Source organism: Gossypium raimondii, chromosome 7 (assembly GCF_025698545.1).
Source record: "Gossypium raimondii isolate GPD5lz chromosome 7, ASM2569854v1, whole genome shotgun sequence".
NCBI lineage: Eukaryota > Viridiplantae > Streptophyta > Magnoliopsida > Malvales > Malvaceae > Gossypium > Gossypium raimondii.
Window position 1 is genome coordinate 17517745 of NC_068571.1, and position 13441 is coordinate 17531185.

Consider the following 13441-nt stretch of genomic DNA (forward strand, 5'->3'; position numbering starts at 1 on the left):
ATCACTCCGACGAAACCAATCCTTATTCCTTCCCAATTCCTTTTCTGAGAAGAGAACATATTCACCACTTTATGTTACAAGCCGTGGATCAAAGCCCGTGATGAATGCACAAAGATCATCCCATAGAGGTCAATTGATTAAATGGGTTTTATCTGACCCACTTGAACTGACCCGATTCGTGGAATATGTGGAGAAACATATCTACTTGATGACCTAGTGAAGCATTGAAGGAAAATTAGGGCTACAATGGTAAATAAGGAAAGTAATATTAGAAGATTTGTATTTTGATAGGATATTATTTTGTAATATTAAAGGATTGAGTCAATCCTTAAGAATTTCAATTGTAAATAGGTTTTAATCTTGACTGTCAATGTAACTCAATATGTACCGTTGATTTTGGGAGAACTCAACTATAAATAGAAGTTTTTCTTTGTTTTATTTCTTTAGTAATAGAATACTTTGAAAGCACTTACTCAAACATTTGGCATGTTTTGGTTTCTTGTGACTTTTCTGTTCTTTTATTGCTCTTTTGTTTTGAGTTGTTTCCACTTTAATATCGGTGCCTTAGAGAATTTTTAGCGATGATTCTTACTTTATGAAAGTTAGGTTGACTTAAGCGAATTTTGATCTAAAAAATCATCTAAGGCCGCACAGATTACAAGACTAAAATTCTAGCCCGTAACATTTGAATGACGCGAATTCTCTTTTATTCAGCATATTGTCAAAGTAGACGGGGTTCATGCTTCTATTTCTCAACGTCATTTTTACTTACTATTATTATTACATGTCTCGGTCGACTAATGTTGAATAAAAGTAAAGAAAATTACAGGCATGTATGGATTAAATAAAAAAGAATGAAGTCATTAATAAGTGATACTATATGGTACAGTTTGATAATGTATTAAATACAAATTTTAAAAGAAAAAGGCAAGTTTGTTACAATCATATGCGTATTTCAGTGAGAGATAATAACTAAATATTTGCAAGTGTCTACATATATGGGATGTGCATTGCCTATTTTGGGTTCATTCTTTTCATCATTTGTGAAGAGCAGAGCAACTTCAGACTTGGCCTTGTAAATCGGAGCCGTCAGCGCATTGGCAACCTAATGGCAAAACTCAACCACCTCAAATCTTCCATCGCTTCTCTCTCTCAAATCAAGTTAACTTCTTTTCCCTTATCTGCACTTAACTATTATATTAACCAAACAAGAATAACACCAATCTTTGATTCCCTCGCAGCGAAGATGACAAAAGCAGATTCATCAACCTTGTCTCTCGCCATCTCAAGTATTATTATATATTTCTTTTCATTTACTTATGTAAGCTTCAAACTCTGATTTTGAAAATCTCATAAAAAGTGAAGAAGAACCACAGATAGAATGGAGTAAGGTCGAAATACCGACTGAATATGAGATGATTGTTCCTTATCAAATATTACCTCCATTTCTCGATGGTAAACAACTTATATCATTTTATCCCCTCTTTGATTTGATCTCAATCTCAATCTCAATCTGTGTTTGAATTTAAAAGCAGATGCAACTGAAACTAGGAGGCTTTTGGACAAACTTGTTGTCTTAAGGCTTAATGGAGATCTGGGGACAGCTATAGGAAGTGATGGTCCTAAGTATGCTCGTGCTTTTCCTCTTTATATATTTGTAAATCAAAAAATATATATGCATTGGTCAACACACAAAATCATAACCGATCTCTCATTGAAGTTCGCCATAACTACAACTTCATTGAGCTAGTTGCTATTCAGATTGAGGTCATGTATCTTCCCTCCTCTCCCCTCATAAGTTGTAAATTTCCTTTCTTTTCTGATATAGCCCAATGGATGTAACAGTTTGCTTTTGTTTTCTATTTGCTTTTGTTCAGAATTTAAATTGGAAATACGGATGTAATGTTCCCTTGGTTCTGCTGAACTCATTCAATACCCATGTAGAAACATTGAAGGTTTCCATTTTTATATAATTTTAACAATTTCTTTTCTTTTCGTTTCTTTTCTTAGACAATGCAGCACCTCGATAAGTGGGTCCGTTCAAACGTCCAGATTTACAATATTCTTCAGGTTGGTGATATCAATTTTCTAACTTCTCCAATTTCATAACAAGACATCATTTTCTTGTATTTGCATAGAGCTAATATCCTTGTATAGCTGCTGAAGATTTCACTCCATTACCATGCAAAGGCGAGACTGGCAAGGATGGATGGTAAAAACATTTTTAATATCATCTCCTAGTCCCATTCCATAACATACGGCTTCAGTATCAGCTGGGAATCACATGTGGATAATTTTCATTTTTTTTAACCTCTTCGCTTAACTTGAATCATTTACCTTTTAACACTGTGCTAACTTGGCAATATCGAAAGTTTGAAGTTGTTCACACCATAAGAAATCCATAAGGGAATTGTTAGTTTTTTTTGTTGTTTTCAAAACTCAGCTACAAGTTTATGAGAATTATATGATAAATGATTTTATGCTACTCTTGTAGTTTAAGCCATTCAAAATATGTTGAAGAGGGTCAGAGATTTTGAGAATCAAGTACACTATTTAAGTTAAATGGTGATGTCTAAGGTTCTTCAATGGATTTTGCATGGTCGTAGTTTGTGGATGAAGTTGTAAGATTGATTTAACTCAATAGTTTCTATAATGTTCTATCTTTGCACTCACATGAATGACAAGATTTCTCTATTCCATCTCTTTTATCCATCTTCATTTCCTGTAATGATTAGGTTTTAGAGAACTGCTTCGGGTCTTCTCTTTTGATTATATATTTAGAATTTTTATTTATCTATTTTGTTCATGAAGGTATTCTCCTGGTCATGGTGAAGTATTCCTGAAACACCCAAATTTTACCTGGCCCGAGCCCAAATATTAAAATCCAAATAAATAAATAAATAAAACCAAGTTCAAAGTCCATTTACATAGTCCAAGTCTAGGTTAATGCAAAATTACAGACCCAAAATCTAACCCAATTAACCTAGCCCAATATAAACAACCCATTAATCTAGCCTGACTTAAACCCGATTCTAAGCCCAGCAAATCAACTCAGCCCAAATGGCCCAACACCAGAATACACAGTAGCAAACCCTAGCAGCATTCAGCCCTAGTGCGCGCCGCAACAGTAGCCTCCTCACGCACATAGCGCCACCACGAGCCTCCAGCTGGCCTCCGTACGACTTCTGTACCCGTACCTGCAACGCAACAAAAGCAACAAAGGCAGCAAACACATAGCGACAAACAATGACAGAAAACGCAACAGAAAAGAGAAAATTTTCGGGATTTTTCTGTATTTTTTATTTTTTATTTTTGGCTATAAAAAGCCAATTGTAACACTGAAATGGGGGCTCTTTTACACGGAGAGAGATTGAATACAGAAATAAAGAAAAATATTCAAAAGGTGATTGCCAAGTTATTTTTCCATTTTCTCTGGTTATTCTCTTTCATTATAATATTCATTGATTATGTGCTAAAAAAGAAAAAAAGAGTAAGAAGAAAGCAAAGAGATTACTTGTAACCGGATCTTCAGTCACTCCGTCGTAATCGGAATTGGGCGAAGGTTCGGAGATCGGTCGAATGGTCATTAAGCGGCGTTGAGAGTTTCTTTCTTTTGCTTAAGCTTTAGAATGAATAATTCTGATGTTTTAGGGTTTTTTTTAAACCTATAAGCAGAACAATAAACGTCACCGTTTGATACCGATTTAATGGTTTCAAAACGGTGTCATTTGGAGGCTAGACCCGCGCGGTGACTCGACCTGAGGGGAGGATCCGCGCATTTTATTTCAATGGTTTATTTGCGCCATAGATCCTTTTGTGTTTTGATTTGTTTTAATTTAACTTTTATTATTATTTTGATTTATACGCTATATTTGATTTCTGTTTCAATTGAATCTGTGTGGAAACGGCACCGTTTTGAAGATTCTAATCCATATACCAAAGAAGATTTGCTGGTTAAATTTCTGTACTGGTCCTTTTGATATTAATTGGCTCTCATTTTGGTCATTTGTGCATTATTTTCAAATTTACCTTAAGATTTTTGTTTTAATTCAAAATTTGTCCATTGTTTTGTCTTTTTATTATTAAATTAACTAGTTTATTATCAATTGTTATTATCTTTATTTTTTTAAATAATAAACCTAATTTTGTTATGATTTTTATTATTTTATTATATGCTATTATCTTAAGTTTTTGTATATTATTATTTAAATTCTACAAATATTTTATTTTGGACATTTATATATATATATATATATTCATTTGAATTTAAAAAAATCACACAATAGCATTTCATGATCCTTTCATATATGTATATAATTTATATTAAAATTATTTTATTGTACATATGTATATAATATAATGTTATTAATTTCAAATCATGAATATTTTATGCACAAATATTTTATTCCTTTTAAATTTGCGTTTCTATCTTACTTATTTTAACTTATATATATTATGACTATATATATTATTATTTACATTAAGTTTTTTTTACTTATAAATCAAAACATATATCAATTTTAAAATTTATTCACTTTTATTTTCTTACATTTTTTTAGAATTTACTTAAACATTTTATTTTTAGTTCCATTATTAAATTGTTTGAAATTTTTTATTAATTATTTTTAAAATTTTGTGTATATATATATATTTTGAATCCTGAATTCATTTTTTATTTTATTTTGTGAATACGCTTTATTTCCTTTTTAGATTAATAATTCTTGAATGTTAATGTTGATATTGGCCCAATGTATGATTGAAACTATTATTATTATACTTGATTATGTTGATTTATTCATCGGTGTATATTTACTATTCAAATTCCGCATAATTCATAGTTTATTTAATCATTGCATTTTTTATATATTTCAATAAAAGCATTAGAGTCATCTTATTTCGCAATTTATCAAAGTACCCGGTATTCACGACTCTCGAGAGAATTGCACCCTAACTTACTGAGCTTCAATTCTTCCGATGAATTTAAATAGCCGAGTATCTCTTTTAAAACCACATGATTTTTAAATAAAGCTTGTTGGGAATTCAAAATGTTTCATCCTAACTTACTGGATATAACATTTTGTTATCTCGGATTAAGGATTTTAAAATAAAGGCAATATTCGGTGTTCAGGAATGACGAAAAATTGAACCCTAACTTACTGGATTCTGATTTCTCGATTGACCCAAATAACCAAATATCCTTCTCGAAATACATTTTAAAATTTAAAAAGATAAACTTAATCCCAAAGATTAAACAGCTGCACCCTAACTCACTGAGTGTGACAGTTATTTCTTTGAGATGAGTATGTCTTGTCATCCAATTCATTTTATTCGAGTTTTCTTTTCAAAGGATCATATTTTTAAAATCTTTTCAAATTTGACATTAAGACATTAAACAATCAATTCGGTACCAATCTTGGGCGTCACGAGGGTGCTAACCCTTCCTCGTGCGTAACCGACTCCCGAACCTATTTTCTCAAATTCGCAGACCTAAAATTATTTTCAAGGTGATCCGATCACACCTCAATAAAAGATCGATGACGACTCCCATTTTAAAAGTCGATCCCAGTTTTTTAAAATAAAAAAATGGTTTCGACAGTTCCAATGTCTAAGGAATAGTGGCATGCTTGATGAATTCATATCACAGGTTATGCTTTTTTCTATTTTCTGTAAAAAACACAAAAAAACATTGGATGTATAAAATTAGAAATTCTAGTTGGTAATTCATTTAAGTTTGCAGGAAAAGGAGATTTTGTTTTTTGCGAACATAGACAACTTAGGTGCTCTCCTTGACTTCAGTATCCTTGTTCCGATTTCTAATGAACTCATAATTCTAGTGGCTATGTTCACACACATACACATCAAAGGTGCCAACGTTTTTATGGTAGTTGTAGTCCTTGACTGGTAATAGGAATCTTAAAGCATATGGTCGAAAACCAGAAGGAATTTTGTATGGAGGTAAAAGGAAGAAAATGTTATATTACCCTGTTATTTTGCTCCATGATTATTTTGACATGTATTTGTGTAGCTTACAACCAAAACCTCACATGACCAAATGACTGGTACTCTTATTTCATATGAAGGAAAGGTCTTTATTTTCTTTTAGAATTCAACTTGTTATTGTTAATCCAAAAGAATATCATTTGGATAATGATGTCAATCTTTTGTAAAGTTAACAGTGAGACATTGACTAACACTCCTTTTATTTATATTATTTAGTTCATTCAAAGAGCACGAGTTCCTGAGAAACATGCAAGTCATCCATTTCTCCAACTTCAGCTTCTTGTGCTATATATTTATTTTTTCAATATTAGAATTTAAATGGTAATTTGACTGCTAGGTAGGATGTTATCATTACGCTATACATTTTTGTGAAAAAAAAAGCTAAAGCTGTATGTGGTGATTGATAAAATTAGTGAGTCACACATCAACCAGTAGTAAACTAAAAATCACTCAACAAATATAAAGTTAAGGCAATCGCTACAGCTCAAATTATAGCTAGTTGGGAGTTTGGATTGTAGTTTTATTTTTCCCTTGGTCTGTTTCAGGTCTTTTCCTTTTTTACAACCACCACCAAAGCCTTTTTATCTTCTATAATCCAACTTAAACCCTTAAAATAATAATTATGTATTTTCATTCTATATTATCACAACTCAGTTGGACATTACTTTAATTAGAAAATGACGAAATACTAAATATATAAGTATGAGAAACCATAAACTTCAAAGCTTTTAATAAGTTTAGCCCTTGCATTTATTAGAAGCTATTTTATTTAGCATTTTGTCTTTTGGTTTCTAAGTTATATGAATTAAACTTGTGTTTACTTGTTTTAGTTCACTGCTTACGCTGCTCTTGTAATTTATTTTGAACTAAAGTTGAATATTAATTTTCTAAAATCATTTTTTAACGAAAATCTTGACTAAAACATTAAATTTTTAAACGATGTTTTGTGGCGATCCACGTACTAACACTATTTATCTTATATGCTACACATCAACAATTAATCTATAAATTATAAAAATATTTATAAGAATAATAAATCCAAAATTTAAAAAATTTGAACATTCATAAAAACTTAAAAGTTAGCACGAAGTACATATGGATTGTCATGCAAGTTTTAATATTTAAAAATTTAACGTTTTAATTAGTATTTCTAATAAAAAATAATTCGACTCTTTTGAAAAGCTTAACTCTTCTTAAAAATTGAGAATCAAATTTAACTTAAAAGAAGAATAAAAGCTAGATTAATAAAAAAATATAAACGTTAAAAACTAAATTTATCATTATACAAAATATAATATTCATGTTCGAATACAAATTTACTTATACAAATAAAATTTTATTTTGGTTCTTGTATTCTCATCTTAAATGAATTTAATCTTCACATTTCTTTTAAATTAAGGATAATAAATAACAGTGTGAAACTTTTCACCAAAAGAATAATGAGTTCTTTTGTCGATAACATAACTGTTAACACATTAGCATAGGAAAGAATATATTTGTAAATTATGAAATATTAAAATTGTTTTCTTATATTTCACAATACATTTTCAAAGGTATAATGTTAAATTTAGTTTTTATGTTTATATCTTTGTCAATTTAATTCTTATAATTATTGTTTTAGATAAATTTAACCCTTAACCTTAACAAAAGAGTCAAATTATGTTTTTTAATGAAAATACTAACTAAAATATTAATTTTTTAACAATATTTACATGACAACCTACGTGACAATTCATATATACTTCATGCTAACATGTCACTATTTATCTTATATGACATACCAAAAATAATTTGAAGTTTATAAAATATTCAAAAAATTAAGAAAATTTCAAAATAAAATAAAAATTCATAAAATTCAAGAAAAGTACATGTGAATTGTTATATGGATTGTCATTTTTAAAAGATAACAATTATAGATATAATCACAATTAATGCATGTTCAAAATTTTACTAAATATATCGAGATAGTACGGTGAAATTGACACCGAGAATAAATATAAGAGGATCTACATATTGTATTTACGCAACTTGAAATAGTAAGGTTTCGTTTGGTTTCAAGAAATATAGGCTATTTTTTATTTCGTTTTCCTTCTCTTAGAAAATGAAAAACATTTAAAATATATATTTGATTGAAAATTAAAAAAATTGAAAATGAAAATATGTGAAAACTAAAAAAAATGAAAAAATATTTTCATTATTTTCACTAAAAATATTTTGTAAAACTGAAAAGGTAGAAAATATTTATTTTTAACTTTAAATTAATTTACTTTGGTTCAAACATATATAAACAAAAAAAATTCAACAATTTTTAAACATCAAGCCTGTTACCCTGATTGGAATCCATATAAATGTGGAATATTTTTTTCATAGACATAATTATAAATTTAGCCCTCAACATCTTTGTCAATTTGGCACTTTTTTTTTAGCTAAATTCGACTCTCAACCCTCTAAAAATAATTGAATATGACCATTAACCGTTCAAATATCAGACAAGTTGTTGTTTTTTCTAATGGAAATACTAATTAAAACGTTAACTTTTTAAATATGGTAGCTCGCATGAAAATCACGAGTACTTCAGGCTAATTCTTTGAATTTTTTTTTATAATTTGATTTTTCATTTTTAAATACTTTTTATAATTTTAAATTATTTGTTGATGTGACGATAATACAAATAATGTTATGTCGCAAGAAGTACACATGGACTATTAGCATGATGTCACGTTAAAAATTAAAGTTTAAATTACCATTTCATTAAAATAATAATTTGACTCTTTTAAAAAGTTAATGATCAGTTTTAGCTTAAAATAATAATCAAATTGATAAAAGATATAAATATTTATTATTCCATCTAAAAACATATATGTATGTGACAGGGTTTGAACCTAGAGACCTTAATATTCATCCCTTTCAATTTATTATTCGAATCAAACCTTTAATAGATTTATTATATAATTAATTTTGTAAATAATGGTTAGGATTTAATTATTCATTACTTATTTCTTGAGTTAAAATATGGTATGTCAGATAGGATATTTTAATATTTTAGATTTTTTGTTTGAACTGAAAATTTTGTTATTCATTTCTTCAAAAAAATTTCTCTGACTTTTGTTGTGCATTACTCATTGAGGTTGACATGATTATGACTTTGTAACAGGTCAAGGAATTCGATTCAGCGGAAAAACTTAAACCTTCCCATACTAATACTATGAAAGAAGACGCTTCCTAACTGCATATCAGTTTAGAACTAATGGTTTACGATACAGGTGGATGGACCTAAACGCAATTAAAAGGCTTACGGACGCTGATGCACTTACGTTGCACATCTTTGAAAATCCAAAGGTTTGTATCTTTTTCTCTTCTATACATGTTGCTTCAAATACATTTATGACTTCCAAATAATTGTAGGAGGTCCAAGGAACCAAAGTTGTTCAATTTGAAACAGTGGCTGGTGATGCAATTAAGGTATAAATTATACCGGTTATTGGACTAAAATTTTGAAACAAGGGGGGCCTAATTGTGTTATTTTTTGCATGTGTGAACAAGTTCTTTGATCGTGCTATTGGTATCAATGTACCGCGAGCACGATACCTTCCCCTGAGGACTACGGTAGATTTGTTTCTTTATCCGCTTATATTCTTTCCCCCTTCACAATATCAAACTCCTTCAACATGTCCTCATATAAATTTTCCTTTTGCAGTGTGACATTTATACCCTAGTTGGCTACGTTTTCAAGAGAAAATCTAAAGCAAATTCTCTAGACCCAGTCGTTGAATTTGGGTCTGAATTCTTTAAGGTTTCTATCTTCCTTTAAATATAGATCAATGCTATTCCCATAATGATCTTGACATATATAATTTAATTTTCTCAATAACCGACTGACTTCTTAACTCGATTCAAGACAATGCCAAGCATCATTGAACTTGATAGCCTTAAAGTGACTGGGGAGGTAAAGTTTGGATCTAGAGTTGTTCTCAAGGTATTTTATGGATGCTCTTAGCTTTAAGCATGCATATCATGTACAAATTTACAGCAGACATAGGTTATCTCGAAGCTCTGTTATCATGCTTCAATCTTTCTCCAGGGTAAAGTGAGTATTGCTGCAAAACCTGGGGAAAAGTTGCAGATTCCTGATAAAAAAGTAATTGAAGATAAGGTAAAGACATCATTAGAATATTAACACGATGGGGTTGGTTTGGTTTGTTTTTTGTAATTGAGAATGATTTTTAACCGTAGGAAATTAACGGCCCCGAAGATCTCTGAGAGTTCACTGCCAGAGTTCCTGGTCTGCCATAGTTTCACTGAGAGTGAATAAAAAACAATATTATTGGGCTATTTTCTGTTAACTGATTTTGTTTTCTTCCCTGCTCTTATTTCTACCTTTTGACGTTAGCATTACTCTGTTTTAGCTAAGCAACCACATCATTTTGATTCATATACTATTTTATCAAATCTAACAATGTTATATGGTACCCATCAACCATGGAATATTCACTACTGCATCTTGAATTTTAATCAATCCAAATTGAAATTATCTTTTTAAACCAACTTTTCAAATCAAAACCACCTAAGTTTACATTTAGTATTTGATATTTGAGATCTATGGCGTTTAAAAACCATATTACATTTATCATTTAAAATGATTACTACTACTTTTTTTTTGGTTACATAAGAAAGCTAAACTTTTCAACTTCAACCAGAAATTACACATTAAATCGTATGGCTCTGTCCTCCCGCAATGATCTATTCCACCTGCAGAATTGGTTGTGCAAAAATGTGAACCCTACTGCATATCTTTGGGCCACCTTTCACAGAGCATCTGCTGGCTTATTTGCCTCTCGTGGCACATGCCTGAAGTTTAGCCTCCAATCTTCCGTCATCCACCTTCATATCTCCATTACCAACTCTGGAACCCCCCTTTCTCCTGTGATGCAAGCATAACCAAAGAAATTGCCGAATCCTTTGTCGTGCCTGGACCTTCCATATCATTTTCCTCCAGCCATGATTCTTGATGAAGCGCTTGATATCCCTTGGACATTGTGAAGTTGCCCGAACCCAAAGCCTTCCATATACAACTATCTTTCACACATGTGTCCATGTTTGGCTTTGATTCAAAAAAAAAGTGGATAATATCTACTGACAACTCTCCCAAGAAACAATACCAATTCCAGTTCCCATCGTTCGTCACCATCCATAAATCAAAGCATCCAGGAATGATGGTTGCGCTTTTGTGCAATAATTAATAAGAGGTCTCAAACCTCTGAACCAATCAGTTCAGAATTTCACATCACGTCCATCGCCAATCCTCCACGCTACATTTTCCCTCAAAGTTTCCCACACACTCATCAAAGATCTCCATACATAACTACTATAACTCACAAAAATACATTGTGAAAACCGATCCACCACCCTATATTTAGTTTGCAGTACTTTCACCCAAAGATCATCCACCTTATTAATGAGATTTATTCCCAACTTCAGCATGAATGCTTTATTCTAGCTGTTTATGTGTCTAAACCCAAGATCACCTCTATTTGTTGGTAACTAGACTTTGTCCCATCCAATCAACAATATTTTCGTTTGTCGTTCGGAGCACCCCATATAAACTTTTTGATCAACATCCCATTTCTCAACACACTCTTTTTGGAAGGAGAGCAGATCGCATAAAATAACATGGGATGGCCACGAGCACCGACTTCGCTAAAGTAACATGTCCCGCAAGTGATAGCAATCTAGCATTCCGTCCATTTGGATGCTTCCTAATATTCTCAATGATGAAAGAATAAGTAGCATTAGATACTCTTTTATGAAACACAAGGATACCAAGATATTTACCCAAGTCGGTGACCTTCTCCAAGCTAAGAATGTTTGTTATTTTTCTGCTAATTCTGTTTTCACCGCCGATGAAAAAAAGACTTGGGACTTTGATTTATTAACCCTATGGCCCGAAGTCTTCCCAAACCTCTATAAGATACCATTCACCACATTTGCTTGTTGCAAATCGGTCTCACAGAACATATTTAGATCATCTGTAAAAAAATGTGTGAGAAATAATGGGGCCATCTTTTACCAACTGGATCGGCTTCAATATTACATCCTCCATAGCCTTTTGAATACAGTGACCTAGTCTCTCCATGCATAACACAAATAGGTCAGAAGATAACGGATCCCCTTAACGAACCCCTGTTGGAACATTGGCAGCAACAAAAGAAGAGAACAGAGAGCACAAAACAATGAAGCAAGATGCAAGAAGTATTTTTACTTGCTCGCAAATGTGCAGCAAGGGAGCTTATGGCTGATAGCTCATTCAGCCCATTCATTCAACTAGAAAAACAATACATTTATAGCCAAATACATCACCAAATACTACCTACTACCACTAAGTAGCCTAGTAACTTGATAAACATTACTTGTACACATAAACAAGCCACCTAAACTAGTCATTCAACACCTAATGCATCAAGTTGTCATCAACTTGTTCATTTTCAACTAGTTTAATTAGAATGAAACTAACGAGAAAACCTTGTTGTTACAGCAAGCATACGTGCTGCAGTATGTTATCAAGCTGCATGCACTTCAACCAAAAAATGTAACAGCAGCATGGTTGGCCAATTTCCAACACTCCTCCTTGGACTCCATGCTGCAAATACAAATCATTCATCAGGTTTTTTTTTTTTTTGAACTTGACAATCCTTAGATGCTTTGTTTCAAGCTGACTCTGTTCAAACAATTCATTTTCAACATTGGCTTCATTCTCAACCAAATTTGACTTACACACTTGACTATACCAGTCTTTTGCGCCAAAGATTTGTTCATCAAATGGAGTATTCTCCTCCTTCACAGCCTTGGTTGACAACTTGACTTCAAACACATCTTTTCTTTCTTGCCTTATTTCTTTATTCATTACAATCCTGTTTCTTCTCGCACAAACAGTTCATGAGTATAGTTTGCTTGCCTTCAGTCTGCCATTTTGGCTTGCAGTTTGATAGGCCCACACTTTGGTTACTCTCTTCAACAAGCTCACACTTTGCTTACTGTCTTCAACAGGCTTGCAGGTATATAGGGCTCTCACCTTTTGATGAGCTTGCACCACTTGCTGAGCTCATAGCTCGCACTTCTCGCTGAGCTAGAGCTTTGACATCTTGTTAAGCTTGTAGCTTGCACATTGGAAAGCTCACATACTTTCAGTGAAACTCCTCCTTCAGCTTATTCAAGCTTGTTTGGGGGTCTCATAAGTTTGAGCTGATGCTGTCTTCTCTACAAGTAGTCCTTAATGACTTGCTTGTGCTTTGACAGCTTCTTTCTTTTTAACAAGCAGCGGAAGTAAAATCAATGGCCCTCTAAGACTTAGGCTCATGATACCAATTGTTAGAACATTGGCAGTAGCAAAAGAAGAGAACAGAGAGCACAGAACAATAAAGCAAGATGCAAGAAGTATTTTTAC

The 13441-nt window shown here is 31.8% G+C and overlaps 1 pseudogene; it reads left to right on the forward strand.

Annotated features, from left to right (window-relative positions):
* Positions 1-1108: 1108 nt before the first annotated feature.
* On the forward strand, positions 1109-10260 carry LOC105763497 (UTP--glucose-1-phosphate uridylyltransferase-like; annotated as a pseudogene).
* The last annotated feature ends 3181 nt before the right edge of the window (positions 10261-13441 follow it).